General features: G+C 42.3%; 2 pseudogenes across 1 annotated transcript; both read left to right on the plus strand.

Moving 5' to 3' along the window:
* Positions 1 to 1976: 1976 nt before the first annotated feature.
* LOC144505182 (grpE protein homolog 2, mitochondrial-like) lies at positions 1977 to 15669 on the plus strand (annotated as a pseudogene). Its single transcript, XR_013499787.1, has 4 exons — positions 1977 to 2120; positions 8679 to 8874; positions 11647 to 11728; positions 15142 to 15669. The product of XR_013499787.1 is annotated as a grpE protein homolog 2, mitochondrial-like (transcript).
* Positions 7754 to 7978, plus strand: LOC144505678 (U2 spliceosomal RNA; annotated as a pseudogene).
* Positions 15670 to 17039: the final 1370 nt, after the last annotated feature.

The raw sequence follows: 17039 nt of genomic DNA on the forward strand, positions 1-17039 counted from the left end.
AGATACATCAATGACATTTTCTTCCTTTGGACTGACGGTGAACAATCACCATCAGACTCACCATGGACTACTCTCCAGAATCGGTTGCATTCTTGGACACAAGCATCTCCATCAAGGACGGTCACCCCAGCACCTCACTGTACCGCAAGCTCACGGATAACCTCACGATGCTCCACTTCTCCAGCTTCCACCCTAAACACATTAAAGAAGCCATCCCCCACGGACAAGCCCTCCGTATACACAGGATCTGCTCAGATAAGGAGGATCGCAATAGACACCTGCAGACGTTGAACGACGCCCTCATAAGAACAGAATATGGCGCTCGACTCATCGATCGACAGTTCCGACACGCCACAGCAAAAAACGCACCGACCTCCTCAGAAGACAAACATGGGACATGGCAGACAGAGTACCCTTCATCGTCCAGTACTTCCCCGGAGCGGAGAAGCTACGACATCTTCTCCAGATCCTTCAACATGTCATCGATGAAGACAAACATCTCGCCAAGGCCATCCCCACCCCCTCACTACTTGCCTTCAAACAACCGTGCAACCTCAAACAGACCACTGTCCGCAGCAAACTACCCAGCCTTCAGGAGAACAGTGACCACGACACCACACAATCCTGCCATAGCTACCTCTGCAAGATGTGCCGGATCATCGTCACGGCTGCCATCATCTCATGTGAGAACACCATCGGCCAGGTACACGGTACATACTCTTGCGATTCGGCCAACATTGTCTACCTGAAACGCTGCAGGAAAGGATGTCCCAAGGCATGGTACATTGGCAAGACCACGCAGATGCTACGACAACAGATGAATGGGCACAGCTCGACAATCATCAGGCAGGAGTGTTCCCTTCCTGTCGGGGAACACTTTAGCAGTCAAGGGCATAACATAAGAACATAAGATGTAGGAGCAGGAGTAGGCCATCTGGCCCCTCGAGCCTGCTCCGCCATTCAATAAGATCATGGCTGATCTTTTTGTGGACTCAGTTCCACTTACCCGCCCGCTCACCATAACCCTTAATTCATTTACTGCTTCACTGGGCAGGGAATTCCACAGCTTCACAACCCTTTGTGTGAAGAGGTTCCTGCTCAACCTAGCGCTAAATCTGCTTCCCCTTATTTTGAGGCTAGTTCTAGTTTCATCTACCAGTGGAAACAACTTCCCTGCTTCTGTCTGATCTATTCCCTTCATAATTTTATATGTTTCTGTAAGATCTCCCTTCATTCTTCTGAATTCCAATGAGTATAGCCTTCAGCCTCTGGTCTTCGGGTAAGTGTTCTCCAAGGCGGCCTTCACGACACACGACAACGCAGAGTTGCTGAGCAGAGACTGATAGCCAAGTTACGCACACATGAGGACGGCCTCAATCGGGATCTTGGGTTCATGTCACATCATCTGTAACCCCCACGACTTGCCTGGACTTGCAAAATCTCACTGACTGTCCGAGCTTGAGACAATTTACATCTCTTTAACCTGTGCTTAACCCTCTCTCCACTCACATTGTCTGTACCTTTAAGACTTGATTATCTGTAAAGATTCGCATTCCAACCATTATTTTGTAAATTGAGTTTGTGTCTTTATATGCCCTGTTTGTGAACAGAACTCCCACTTACCTGATGAAGGGGCAGCGCTCTGAAAGCTAATGGTATTTGCTACCAAATAAACCTGTTGGACTTTAACCTGGTGTCGTGAGACGACAGTGGCCGTTGGCGGGGGGCGGAGCCTGTGCGGGGGGGGCGGAGCCTGTGCCCTGTGGGGGGGGCGGAGCCTGTTGCCGGGGGGGGCGGGGCCTGTGCCCTGGGGGGGCGGAGCCTGTGCCCGGGGGGGGCGGAGCCTGTGCCGGGGGGGGGGCGGTGCCCGTGGCTGGAGGGGCGTGGCCTATGGTTGGGCGGGGGGGGGTTCGGTGTATTCCCGGGGGCGGCGCCTGTGGCTGGGGGCGGGGTCTACGCACGGGGGCGGGGCCTGTGGCTGGAGGGGGCGGGGCCTATTGAACGGTTTTAAGGCGAGAGGCGGAGGTCGCCTTGAGAGTCAAGATGGTGGGTAGCTATCTGTTGGTGCTCAGAGGGAGCTGTAAGAATGCGGTGATGTCGGCGTCCCGGAGAAACGGGAGGTGAGTGACCATGTTCCCGGGCGAAATCACTGAATCGGGCGGGCGGCGGCGGGGGGGGTTAGCCTCTGAGATCCTGCTCCGGGTGAAGAGAGCTGTGGGTTTGTGCGGGGGGGGAGGAGTAGCGGTGGGCTTGGGGGGTTGGGTTTGAGGGGGCCAGTGGGTTTGCGGGGTGTTGGGTTAGGGGGCTGGTGGGGGAAGGGATTAGTGCTGGCCTTGTGTGTTTTGGGAAGGCCGTCTGTTTGGGGGGGGTGGTGAGTAACGGCTGCTTCACGGTGCGGGGCGGGTGTTGGGTTTTTAATTGAGTGGATTATTCCTTTGTGAATGGGTGAGTGGTTCTCTCCGCGTTGGCAATGTGGCCACAGGCGCTGGAGTGTGGCTTTTTTGGCAGGGATCCCGTAGTAGCTGCTTCTGCTGCCGTGCTGCTCCTCACGTAGGCGCTTCGCACTCCCTCTCCCAGCCGGAAACGCCATCTAAACTCGAAGAGCGAAACTTGTTTTGTTTCCCCAAAATCTAGCCCAAAAGACAATTTTTTGATTGCATCTTGCAGTTTATCCTCCGTTAACTTTCCGCTTTACAAATTATACCCCAGAATTTCGAATACATTCTCTCGAGTTTCATTCTACTGTTCAAGTATTGTCGAGAACTAAACTCGTATTCGCCAAATGAAGGATTTTTAAAGAAATGTAAAGTATACCACTCACCAAGTTCAGGTCAGACAACCGCTCAAAAGTCCTCTCTAGTAAGCAGACAGATGTTTTCGACCGAGACTCTTCTGGGGCAAGCAGATAGCGGTGCAGGGACGAGGTGGAGTTTTACTTTTCGCGAGCTGTTGGGGGTTTTAGTTTCAATAATTTGAAACAACACCTTGTCTAGCTTTGCGAATGTTTCAAATTGAAGCGTAGTTTTTGTTCTGCAGAATATCATCTCTCGAAGACCTTGATTGCTCATTTTTATTTGTCTATTTCAAGTTTTGTGACCTTGCAAACCATCCTCGGTATAGTACAGTATTTTGTTCAAAGGCTAGATTATTTAGATTTGGACTTGGGGAATTGAGTTGGTGGAAGGAAAGTGTAGGCGAGGTGGATAAATTAACCTGCGGAAAGGCAAGAGCAGGCTTAATGAACCATCCCTATGATGCACTTGGCTCCTATTTCTTGGATTGCATCAATATGATGTATTGTTCACTCGGGATATGCTATCCTGCATGCATGCTTGTGTTCCCTCCTGAAGGAGGATTTGTTCAGTTGCAATACTTTGTCATCTTGTTTGTGTAACCATGGATAATGCTGTTCATGTAGCCACGGATAATGACCATGACTGGAGCAGCTTCATCTTGTAGAGCCCTTGCAGCTTGATCTTGTAGAGCCGTTGTAACCAAGCTTAAACTCATTCCAACATAAATGGAAAATCTCAGCAGGTCTGACAGCATTTATGGAGAGAGAATAGATCTATCTGACCTACTGAAATTTTCCAGCATTTTCTGTTTTTGGTTCAGATGCCAGCATCCACAGTAATTTGCTTTTATCTAAGATAGCCCTGCTTAAGTATGTAGACCTCTTTGCACAAGGGTTGGCAGTAGGCAAGTTTTTTGGGGGGGGGGGAGGGCTGTGTGGTGGTACGATGTTGGACATTGTAGCTACTACCAACTAAAGTTGGTGATTTAAGATGAATTTATTTAGCAACTTGTGTAGTGCCTTTGGCATGACAAAAATGTCCTAAAGTAGTGTTATAAAGCAAATGATTTTACAGAACTAGGTGAAGGAGAAATAATCACAAAATTGATTGAAGTTTTAAATAAGTTGAAGAAGGAAAAATTTGATAAGGGAATTCCAGAATAAAGAACAGTACAGCACAGGAAACAGGCCCTTCGGCCCTCCAAACCTGTGCTGCTCATTGGTCCAACTAGACCATTTGTTTGTATCCCTCCATTCCCAGACTGCTCGTGTGACTATTCGGGTTAGTCTTAAACAATGCCAGCGTGTCTGCCTCCACCACCCTACTTGGCAGCGCATTCCAGGCCCCCACCACTCTGTGTAAAAAAAAAAAAAAAAAAAACGTCCCTCTGAGAGTTATACCTTGCCCCTCTCACCTTGAGCCTGTGACCCCTCATGATCGTCGCCTCCGACCTGGGAAAAGGCTTCCCACTGTTCACCCTATCTATACCCTTCATAATTTTGTACACCTCTATTGGGTCTCCCCTCATTCTCCGTCTTTCCAGGGAGAACTAGCCCCGTTTACCCAATCTCTCCTCATAGCTAAGACCCTCCATACCAGGCAACATCCTGGTAAACCTTCTCTGCACTCCCTCTAAAGCCTCCATGTCCTTCTGATAGTGCGGCAACCAGAACTGGATGCAGTACTCCAAATGTGGCCTAACCAGCGTTCTATATAGCTGCAACATCAGACTCCAGCTTTTATGCTCGTTACCCCGTCCTATAAAGGCAAGCATACCATATGCTGCCTTCTCCACCTGTGCTGCCACCTTCAAGGATTTGTGGACTTGCACACCTAGGTCCCTCTGTGTTTCTACACTCTTGATGGCTATTTATTGTATAACTCCCCCCGACATTAGTTCTTCCAAAATGCATCACTTCGCATTTATTTGGATTAAATTCCATCTGCCATTTCTCCACCCAATTTTCCAGCCTATCTATATCCTGCTGTATTGTCCGACAATGTTCATCGCTATCCGCAAGTCCAGCCATCTTCGTGTCATCCGCAAACTTGCTGATTACACCAGTTACACCTTCTTCCAAATCGTGTGTGCGTGTGTGCGTCCCAGTACTCTGCAGACCACCACTGGTCACAGACCTCCAGCCAGGAAACGACCCGTCAACTGCTACCCTCTGTCTCCTGTGACCAAGCCAGTTCTCTACCCATCTAGCCACCTCTCCTTGTATCCCATGAGCCTTAACCTTCTTAACCAACCTGCCATGAGGGACTCTGTCAAATGCCTTACTGAAATCCATATAGACGACATCCACAGCCCAAAACTCCTCCAAACTTGTACGGCACAACCTCCTCCTTACAAAACCATGCTGTCTGTCACTAATGAGATCGTTCCGTTCTAAATGCACATACAAAGAACTTGATCTTTGGCATGGCCATCAGTGGTAGAGTAATTAAAATCTGGACGTTCATGGACATAACTGGAGGAGTGGCAATGTGAGGGTTGTGTGGCTGGAGAGATTAACAATGGTGAGGTGGTGTGGTTTCAGAATGGTTGGAGGATTTAAAATGGAGGCCTTGCTTGACACAATGTAGATTAGTGAGCACAGGTGATTGCTGAATGAGACTTGGTGTGAGTAAAGATATGGGCAGCATCTCTGGGTCAGTTTGTTTCTGTTTTGACTTCTCGGCGAAGGAATGGAGTTTGGGGGTTTACTTCTAATGTACAGCTTTGTGACAAGATAGTTGTCATAGCTTACAAACGGGTGGGTTGGCTTTGGGATCTCTTGGCATCTATCTAGAAAGGCAAATAGACATAATTCTTGCACTGTAGTCTGTCTAGATATGTACTTCAGTCTGAGATGGCTGGGGAGTGGGTAATGGGAGGAGAGGTTAAATGGCACCTGTTGAATCTCAGGCTGTCATGTCACGTTTATTCGAGGGAAGAAACAAATTTGTTTTGTGCTTCTCTCTCTCTTCCCCCCCCCCCGGCCCCCTTTGCCACTTAATGCTGAGATTGCCTGATTTCATAGAATTTTCCAATCCTGTAAGAGTCATCGTTGTAGTACTTTAAGTGCACTTTATCAGATAGTAAGATTGCCAGAATGTGAATTTGGCACTGATTTGTAAGTACACTAAAAGCTTTGATTACTATTTGGATCACACTTTCAATATCTTGTAAGGTACAAGTATAAAATTACAGAGGCAGACATGGTGCGTGTGCACTTCTGCACGTACTTTAAAAGTCACAGCTGGCAGATGACTCTCTGTTGAAGCTGTTAGCATTAAGTTTAAATGCCATGGTATTCCAGATAAAGTCAGTTCTAACTGATTTTTAGGTATGAAAATTGATTGATCTTTTCTGCCGTTGTACTGCCTTGTTTGAGTACCCACTACAGCTATTTGGAACAGCAGGAATGTTTTTCTGAATTGCATCTTTTACAGCAATATCTACCACTTTAGTGTGTGCTGCCTGTCTGACTCTTGCTCTCCCCTCTCCCAAAACCCTTCACAATACCAGTAGGATGTTGACATGAGCTCTAGAAGAATAATGTAAAAAGTTTCTTATTAGCCTATTTTGAGAAGGCACAAGAACCCATGCAGAAATTGCTAGAACTCATTGCAGTTAGGTGTTGAGTGAGTGCTGTGTTCAGGGTGTTGAATTCTATCTGGAGATAGATAGCTCCTTCAATGTGTCCACATATTCACAAAGTAAAGGATGAGAGATTCACAAAATCAGTGAAGATGCAGTTGCCTTAAGGCATTCAGTAATCCTGGAAATCTGAGTAATGCCAAGGCTAGGGCTGTTTTCATTAACATTCACTCTTCAAACTGACCAGGGGGCAATACTGTTTGGTCTCTGATCCTGAAGAATGGTGGCTGTTTTCAATAATGAGTAAGAAGTTTAACAACACCAGGTTAAAGTCCAACAGGTTTATTTGGTAGCAAAAGCCACACAAGCTTTCGAGGCTCTGAGCCCCTTCTTCAGGTGAGTGGGAATTCTGTTCACAAACAGAACTTATAAGACACAGACTCAATTTACATGAATAATGGTTGGAATGCGAATACTTACAACTAATCCAGTCTTTAAGAAACAAAACAATGGGAGTGGAGAGAGCATCAAGACAGGCTAAAAAGATGTGTATTGTCTCCAGACAAGACAGCCAGTGAAACTCTGCAGGTCCACGCAACTGTGGGAGTTACAAATAGTGTGACATAAATTCTGATTCTAGGATCGCATGATAAAGACTCAGGAGGAAAAAAGCAGAAATATTTATGTGAAATAGTGTGACATAAACCCAATATCCCGGTTGAGGCCGTCCTTGTGTGTGCGGAACCTGGCTATCAGTTTCTGCTCCGCGACTCTGCGCTGTCGTGTGTCGCGAAGGCCGCCTTGGAGAACGAGCAGATGGGTTGCTGGAAAATGTGGCACTGTTTTTAATGTGTTCTCCCTTTCCTAACTGCTTGGTATTGTAGGAATGGTGGGCAATTAAAGGATTTGACTGTGGTATATTTCCTTAACCTTTCCATAAAGGTGATTCAGTACTTCAGACTTGAAAGTACCCTGGCTCTTTTGAACTTAAAAGCAAAGGAGGTAAAATATTTGTTCAACTGTTATAACACACTTCTCGGCCTTTTGGCTAAGATCAAGTGTAGTATGGATTGGATGCTGCACTTGGTTGAGGTCATTGGGTTGCATTGAAGCTTCATATGTTTCATATGAAGCAATTTTTAAAAGCGGCATCTCGGCTTTTTGGCTAAGATGCAAATGAGCTCAAGCCTTGGAGGAGGAACCTCCCCCTCCTCCAATCAGCTTGGCTCATGTAGATCGGGCCCAGGACAGGGTAATTTGGTCGCTTGCCCTGTCTTGCCAGCCTGGATTGGAAATGTCTCAACTTGTTGAGACTCTGAATTGGATTTGATTTGATTGAATTGGAAAAGTACAAAAAAAACATGTTCAGTGGGTGGCTTCTCGGCCTTTTGGCTAAGATCAAGTGTAGTATGGACGGTATGGATTGCCCGTCCGTGCTGTGCTTGGTTGGGGTCATTAGGTTGTATTATAAGCTTTTTTTATGAAGCAATTTTTTAAAACCGACATCTCGGCTTTCTTTGGCTGAGATGCAAATGAGATCAGCCTTGGAGGAGGTGGGCTTGCGCCTGCTCCAATCAGCTTGTCTCATGTAGATCAAGCCCGAGACGGAGGCTGCAGAACCTGGTCTGGCCACAGGGGATGCAGACTCTGTCTTGTCAGCTTGGATCAGGAATGTCTCAACTTGTTGAGACTTTGAATTGGATTTGATTTGATTGAATTGGAAAAATAACACAAAAAAAACGTTCAGTGGGTGGCACTGAGGTTTTTTAAAGTAAAAGTTCTTTGCAAGATGAGCTACCTACATTCTCTTTTACTGTAATGTCAAGGCTTTTAACATTTTCCCTGGTAGCAATAGCCCTTTGCTGTTCCATTGAGTAACCTCTATAGGCTCAACTATTGTGAAACTTGTTAGCTCAGTGCAAAGAGGGAAAATATATTCTCTGGCTTGGGAAAAATTAAACTTTGCCTTTGCAATACTGAGGGGGTTAGGCTTGCTGTCAGGAGTGTTAACTACATTGCTTCGTCTGCCTGTTAAGTGGATACAAATGATGTCATGGCATTTGCTAAAGAAAAGCATTGTAGCAAATACACGCCATTAGTTCAGATTTCTTTTACATTAAACTTGATCATTTAGAATGCAATCTGTTAATGTACAATGTACAACAAGCCAGAGTTGGGGCAGTAGACTGGTACTGAGACTGGTCAAATGGTGCAAGCATTTGTAAAATTTAAGGACATGAGTATAATATAAATGTAAATTCTTTTAAAGTTAAGTGGAATGATGTTTGATTTTCTAGGGGTTTCTTGACCCTCTGTGGTAATCCTATCCAACACAAGACCGAAGAAAATCCAGAGTCAGTGGATTCTGCCAAGATTCACAAGTGTCCTACTGAAAATGCAATGCAGCACAAGATGCCTTCTAGTCCATGTGCTGGTCAAAAAGTGCTGCAACTCCAAATGAATGAGTTAGCTAAAGAACATCAGACCCTGCAGGCAAGTCTCACTTGAATAGTGATTGTGACCAAAATAGAATCTGCAGCCAAGCCTCTATTTGCTACCATGCTTGTCACCTTTGTGCATTCTTTTCAGTAGTGCTTAGAAATTGCTCACCTGGTGGGAAATGCAGGGTTCAACAGTTTTCTACATGTTATTTGCTTATGAAGTGTTTCAGTAGGTAAAGTAAGCTTACCTTGTTTAGATCTAATTTACAAGTTTGAGATCCATGACTTGGATTCTGCAGTTGTAATGACTGATGGTATCACCATTATTGCTGCTGTAAAACTGATAGCAAAATCTGGTGTCAACATGTCTGCAGCTAAACAAATCCCTGCTCCTATATGAAAAATCCTCTGATCTTGGAATCGCTTGGTTTGGCATTAATTTTTGTTTATGCTTTTCAAAGGTTTTGTGTTTCATCATAAATGAGGTGGAATTTGTTTTTTTTTGTAAAAATGTCAAACTGCTATTAACATTTCTACTTCAGCTTCTTCCTTAATCCCATGTATGTCCCAATCTATTATTTCATTGTCTAAAATTATTGGGAGCATAGGGATTTTTTTTTTACCATTTTGAGAATTTTTTCAGTGTTAGTTGGATTCTTAGACTGAGATGTAATCATTGTTGCTGAATGCCAGATATTCCCTTTTGGTTAACACTGGAATTAAATTATCTTCAAGAAAGGTGTAACTAGTTTCATAGATTGCTAGATCTTTTGTGGGCAGCTTGCTTGCTTCGGTGGTAAATGCAGTCATTCGGCCAGAAACTGCAACACTGTCTCCTCTAAGGTGTATAACATCAAAGGACAATGGAGTATTGCTTATATAAACACCCACTGTTTTGAACTGTTGCCCTCCAGCCAATGTCAGGAGTATGCCCTCCAGAATAGATATTCTGGTCAGAAATGCAAACAAAGAACCCATGCTCTTCTGAAATGGCAACAACCCGAATGGAGCATTCTCTGTCCGTGACATTTTAGTGTCATTCATTCTGGCTATGATAAATGATTGCCAGTTTTAGTCTATTTTGCAGTTTGAACTTGTTAATCCAACCTTTACAGGTGGACAAGATGGAGAGCATGAAGAAAAATCTGGAATTGTGTATGATTCTAATATAGGTCACTAAACTGAATAATGCACAAGTTATAAAATCTGTGCATTAGTAGTTTAATACATTAATGAGGAACAGTTTCTTCCAACAAACCTGGAAAATGAAATTGTTGGAGTTGCTGCCGTTCTCTAAGCAGATTCTAAGGAAAAATCGCAATGTGTGCTTGAATATAAAACAAGCTCAGACATAGTTGACCCACTGGTACTTGAAAGCTGGTCAAAAATGCTGCACAATTTACTGTTGTGGATTACTGAAATTGAATCCCTAGACCGTCTCTGGATGGTAGTGTTTGATTTGGTCAGACGTGCATAGCAGCCAAGGAGGTTGATTGATAGCATTCAGTACATTTAGTCATAAAGTTTGTTTTAAATTGAACAATTCTTCCTTCATTTTTGACTAATAGGAAAGTGGCTCAAAGAACTGACCACAAGTAGTAATATTACCAATTAGATTGCATAAAACTTTGCCCTTCTATTGCTATAGATTTTGATGCATCTTCATTGGTATTCAATTGCCATGTGGTGAATTTTGATTATACAGAAGGGCTTTTAAATTGAGGATTTGAAATGTAAAACCATCTTGGAAACATGTAATATCTTAACTACATGCTCCCAAATCTGTAAAATGCAGGAGGGTTTTAACACTAGTGTGAGCAAATGTTTAAAATGATTTAAGTGTGCTGGATTATAACCTTGCATTCTAATAATTGTATTCCTGAAGCCAAATTTCAGGCCTGTATGGAACATTGGAAGTTTGGAATCTGCACCGGACCATCCGAATGCTCATTGCAGGTGACTTGCAGCATCAAGGTGGATGAGCGAGCACGGGCTCTGATTCTTGAAGTTGAAGGTGTGTTGTCAGGAGTTTGTTGAGAACAAGCTCTTGATTCTGAACAAAGCAAGCCAACTTCATGTGATAAATGGTGGCAAACTGGGAATTGGTTGCAATCTTTTAATATTTTGATCTTTTAATATATTGAATCATTTAAGTTCACCTTTGAATGGGTAGCTTGTGTACTGCAGCATAAATTTGTCAAATGATAATGATAAAGTGATGGTTGATGAGTTTGTTTTCCCCCAAATCTTCTCTTGCATGCATACTTGTGCTGTCCAACCACAGCATCTCTGTCCATGTGGCCATTTGCCATGCCTGAACATGGAATTTGTCTGTCAGCATTGAGTGGTGGAAGCTATGATCTGGTGCTGTACTTCCTTAACATTCAACAGGAAACTGCTGGACCTAGCACAAGCACTCAGGCTAGCCTTTTCCCTCCTGGATTCAAAGACCATTTGTCCCTATCGTAACTATGATTAGCACAGGCAAATGATTGATTGTACCTCAGATTATTAGTTCTATACTCAGCTGCTTGCTAGTCCTTTGGTTCAATAAATTTTCCATTTGGACTTTTTTAGCAGCAAAGTGATATTACATTTGGATTATTTTGAGAATATATTGTCTACACGATTCCATTTGATCTAAATATAATAAATAGCACTTTTAAAAGATAGTAAACAATTTTATAAAGTGTACATTATGGGCTTAATGCAGATGCTGGGTAAAGTATAACTGTTATGGAGTCCAAACAATTATGCAATTTTACTTGCATAGTTCTGATTTATTTTCAAAAGTGTTTATTTTGTCTCCTGTTTGACTTTACAGGAGAACTATAAGAAAGTTGTAGCCCGGGTTGAAACTGATAATCGGAGAATCAGGAAGTGTGTTGAAGATGCCAGGCTATATGGTGAGCAGATTTTCTAATGTAAGTGGGATGTGTACAATGGCTAAACCATGCAAAATTCCACCTTTGAATAACTTGATCAATAGAAAAATTCACACACAAACATGATATGATCATCGTACTTGGCAACCAGCAGATTTTTCTAAACATTTTAATTTTTCTTGGTCACTTGATCATTATTACTTAACCATTTAATGCCGTACCAGCATTTAAGGCTTGGTCTGTGTTAGGTGATCTCTGCTTCAGTTGAGTTAAATTATCCTCCACCACCCTGAGTCCATGTGAATTGTATAGCTCTACTTTTGAGGCTCCAAATTTGAAGGCCACCTTCCTGAATATCTTCAGCTGCTGCTTTACCTTTTCATAATCCATAATTACAGGAATTGTGCTCCTGTAGTTGGATTTAATGCTTGACTTTTGTGTTGAGAAATCACATGTTGGAAAATCTGAACTTGTCACAAATTAGAAATTTAATGAATACAAGTCAGTATCTTGAGAAAAATTTAAATCTGAAATGAAACTTGAATTACAATTCACATTTGTTAAATGAACAGAAGAACTAGGAGCAGGCCCCTCGAGCCTGCTCTCTGCCATTCAATAAGATCATGGCTAATCTTTTCGTATACTCCTGCACTTGCCTGCCTGCTCACCATAATCCTTAATTCCTTTATTGTTCAAAAATTTATCTGCCCTTGCCTTAATGTTCAACGAGGCAGGCTCAAACTGCTTCACTGGGCAGGGAATTCCACAGATTCACAACCCTTTGTGTGAAGAAGTTCTTCCTCAATTCGGTCCTAAATCTGCTCCCCCTTATTTTGAGGCTATGCCCCCTAGTTCTAGTTTCACCTGCCAGTGGAAACAACCTTGTGGCTTCTATCCTATCTCCTTCATAATTTTATATACTTCTAAAAGATTTCCCCCTCATTCTTCTAAATTCCAATTAGTCTCAGTCTCTCCTCATAAGCCAACCCTCAACTCTGGAATCAACCTAGTGAATCTCCTCTGCACCTCCTCCAGTGCCAGTGCATCTTTTCTCAAGTAAGGAGACAAACTGTACACAGTACTCCAAGTATGGCCTCACCAGCACTGTATACAGCTGCAACATAACCTCCCTGTTTTTAAACTCCATCTCTAGCAATGAAGGAAAAAATTCCATTTACCACCTTAATTACCTGCAAACCAACTTTTGCAATTCATGCACAAGGACACCCAGGTCCCTCTGCACAGCAGCATGCTGCAATTTTTTACCACTTGTATAATAGTCCATTTTGCTGTTGTTCCTGCCAAAATGGATGACCTCGCGTATTCTGACTCCATAAGCCAGACCCTTGCCCACTCGCTTTAAACTACTCTATCTATACCCCTCTGCAGAATTTCAAATGTTCTCCGCACACTTTGCTCTACCACTCATCTTGGTGTGTCTGCAAACTTTGACACACCACACTTTGTCCCCAACTCCAAATCATCTATGTAAATTGTAGTCCCAACATTGATCCCTGAGGGATACCAGTAGTCATTGATTGCCAACCAGAAAAACACCCATTTATCCTCACTGTTTTTGTTTTCTGTTAGTCAACCAATCCTCTCTCCATGCTAATTCCATTACCTATAATGCTGTGCATCTTTTATCTTGTGTAGCAGCCTTTTGTGTGGCACCTTGTTGAATGCCTTCTGGAAATCCAGATACACCACATCCACTGGTTCCCTGTTGTTCACCGTGCTCGTAATGTCTTCAAAGAATTCCAGTAAATTAGTGAAACATGACCTGCCTTTCATGAACCCATGTTGTCTGCCTAATGGGGCAATTTCTATCCAGGTGTCTTACTATCTTTTCCTTAATAGATTCAAGTATTTTCCCCACTAAGTTGAGCTAACCCAGTCTATAGTTATCTGCCTTTTGTCTACCCCTGTTTTTAAACAGTGGTGTCACATTTGCTGATTTTCAATCTGATGGAATTGCCCCAGAGGTCCAGCAAATTTTGCTAAATTACCACGAGCAAACTTGCTATTTTTCCCCCACCATCTCTTTTTGTACTCTGAGATGCATTCCATCAGGGCCAGGAGTCTTCAGCCCCATTAGCTTGTCCAGCACTACCTCTTTAGTAATCGTTTCTAGGTCCTCACCTGCCATATTTTTGGTATGTTAGTTGTGTCTTCCGCTGTGAAGACTGACACATGCTACCTGTTCAATGCCTCAGCCATTTCCTCATTTCCCATTATTAAATCATCATCCTCAAAAGGACCAATGTTTACCTTTTCATTTTCATCACACTTTTTCATTTTATATATTTAAAGAAATTTCTGCTATCTGTTCTATTCTGAGTTAGCTTACACTCAATCTACTCCTTTTATAGCTTTTTTTGTGGCTTTCTGTTGACCTTTACAGATTTCCCAATCCTTTAGTTTACCACTAATCTTTGCCACTTTGTACACACCTTCTTTCAATTTGATATGCACATTTTATTTCCTTGGATATCTATGGCTGATATCCCTTTGCGGCAGTACTTCCTTTTCACTGGTGTATCTTTTTTTGCTGAGCACTGAAAGAGTACTCCACTGTTCCTTAATTGTCCACCATAAAGTCTTTGCTCCCATCTACATTGGTCAACTCCTCCCTACTCCCATTGTGTAGTCTCACTGGTATTGGATTTTACCTTTGTACACTCTTTATTTTAAATTCAGCCATACTGTGATTGCTCTTTCCAAGAGGATCACTAACTGAGATCATTAATTATTCATATTTCGTTACACTGGACCAGATCTTGATAGCTTGCTCCCTCTTGGGTTCCATTGCATACTGTTGGAGGAAACTATCACAAATACATTCTATGAAATCCTCCTGCAGGCTGGTTTGACCAATTGACATGTAGATTTACAATTTCCCATGATTGCCATACCATTTTTACATGCATCAGTTTCTTCTTTTATTGTCTCCCCCACCATGATGTCATTTGGTGGCCTATAGGCTATGCCTATCGGTCACTTTTTCTCCATACTATTTCTAATTTCCACCCAAATGGATTCAATCTTTTTTATCCATAGAATCTATATCATCTCACTACCACCCTAATGTCATCCTTAAATATCAGAGCTTCTCTTCCCCTCTGTCCTTCCAAATAGTCTGATACCCTTGGATATTTAACTCCCAGTCCTGACCACTCTGTAATGGCCACTAAATCCTACTCCTTCACAATGATTTGTGCCGTCAACTCATTGACCTTGGTTTCAAATGCTATGAGCATTTGTGTAAAGTGCCCTTATGCTAATTTTTGTACTTTGAATCCCAACATCTCCTGAGTTCTTCCTTTCAACTTTTTTCATAATTTTGAATGCAGTAACCCTCCCCACATACTAACCTGCTGCTTTACTTCCCATTTAACTATTATATTTGTAATAAAAATATTTTTCTCATCTAGGCATTCATAGTTTTTGTAAAGATGTCTTGGCAGTGGCTGATCTTTTGGAGAAGACGACAAAGGGTATAATGGAGGCGGACCTTGCGAATTCCAATCCAACTTTGAAGAACCTTTATGAAGGGCTATGTTTGATTGATGAGAAACTGTGCAAAATATTTTCCAAGCATGGGTTGGAGAAGATGAATTCCATTGGCCTCAAGTACAACTCAGCTGAACATGAAATTGTTTCGCGTGTTCCATCAGTGGATGCATCACCTGGTACTGTAGTAAAAATAGTGAAAGAAGGGTATAAACTTCATGGCAGGATTTTAAGAACTGCACAAGTTGGGCTAGCCATTGAAGCCCAGCCACATTTTAAGGAAAGATAGAACTGGCTTTTGACACAAGTTTAAAATGTGATGATTTTATAATTTATGAATACTTTGTATTTTTAGATATCCTACACATCCTTTACATTATTATTAGCTCTAGCATTTCCAAGCATTAAATTGCTGCTAAGATTTGAATTTGCTGAAGAAAAGGGGGTAAAGAGCTGTGACATGTGTGAAGTACATTTTCAAACATGAGGAGAAGCTATTGTACTGAGTTCAAAAGGAGACAGGTCTGCCTTGCCTAACACTGCCAAAGAACAGCTAGCTGTCACCATTTTGAGTGTAAGGAGTAATGTGTGAATACAATTTGCCACAGTGCCCTTTGCCTTTAAAAGTGAGAAATGGCTTGAATACCCATTCCTTACTATCCAGCAAATTTGCTGGGATATGATTAGATTCAACCAACAGACAGTTCTGTCATGTAGGCATTTTATTCAAGGCAAGTATTCATTGAGCATCATACCTAGGATGGTCTCCATGGAACTGTAGCTGATGAGATTGGGGGGGGGGAAAGTACTTTAGAAAGGGCATTTAGAGATTGGAGAAAAATACTTTAAGGCATTAAGAAATTTTGACAAGCGTTACATTGAATCTGTTTGTGATCTTCCAGAACTGTTTGTTAAGCCTGGGGGTAATTTTGCATGAAATATGGAAGAAACCTTTTTGCTTCACTAAGCAGATTGTTTGTAAGGAGGGGGTGGAGCAAGTATTATTCAATTTATGCTGCTCCACTGATCTTTTAAACCATAATCTTATTGGTTTCTGCACTCTTGATCTAACTGGAAGCTATCTGATCAAGAGCTGGTAAAATAAACTTGTATATAGCTTGTCACCTTTTTGAGGAAATGTTTGACTGAGCTGGCTAGCTTGACAAGTGCTTCACAGAAGTTTTTGAAATTGTTTTGTATGGGCCTATATGGAATGTTTCTGTTCAGTTTCAGTGGACAAAGTGTTTATTACAGTATCAAACTGTAAACCTATTTATAACATTACCATGATGTGCAAGATTTTATTTTTTGTAATCTTAAGTAGTGCAGGTATGCTAGTGAAAATTGTAATATATTTGTTTGTATATTTTTTTGTTACATTTGTGTGGACTGTCAAGTGCCAAAAATCAGTATGCATGTAAATGAATGGAAGAGCTGGTTAAACAGTTTTTTAAAAAGTTGACCAGAAAATGTTACTTGTAATAAACTGAAGATTCTTTAAAAGCTTCTTCAAGCTTGAAGACTCGTCTACCTTCAATGTATTGAGTAAGAAGCAGACTTTTTTAATTTTACTGTTTCTATTTAATCTCAATCTTTATCACAAATTGAGCCAAATTTTGATAATTCGAGGTGATCTTTCATTGAAAGCGCACAAACAAAACTGGAGTTGAAGATTGACAGATAGCCCTCTGCTGATTGGAGTCATATTAGCACATACTAGTGCCCTGGGCCTGACCACCTTCAGCTGTTTCATCAATGACCTTTCATCATAAGGTCACAAGTGGTGATGTTCAGCACAATTTGCAAACTGAAACAATCT

Source organism: Mustelus asterias, chromosome 16 (assembly GCF_964213995.1).
Source record: "Mustelus asterias chromosome 16, sMusAst1.hap1.1, whole genome shotgun sequence".
NCBI classification, from domain to species: domain Eukaryota; kingdom Metazoa; phylum Chordata; class Chondrichthyes; order Carcharhiniformes; family Triakidae; genus Mustelus; species Mustelus asterias.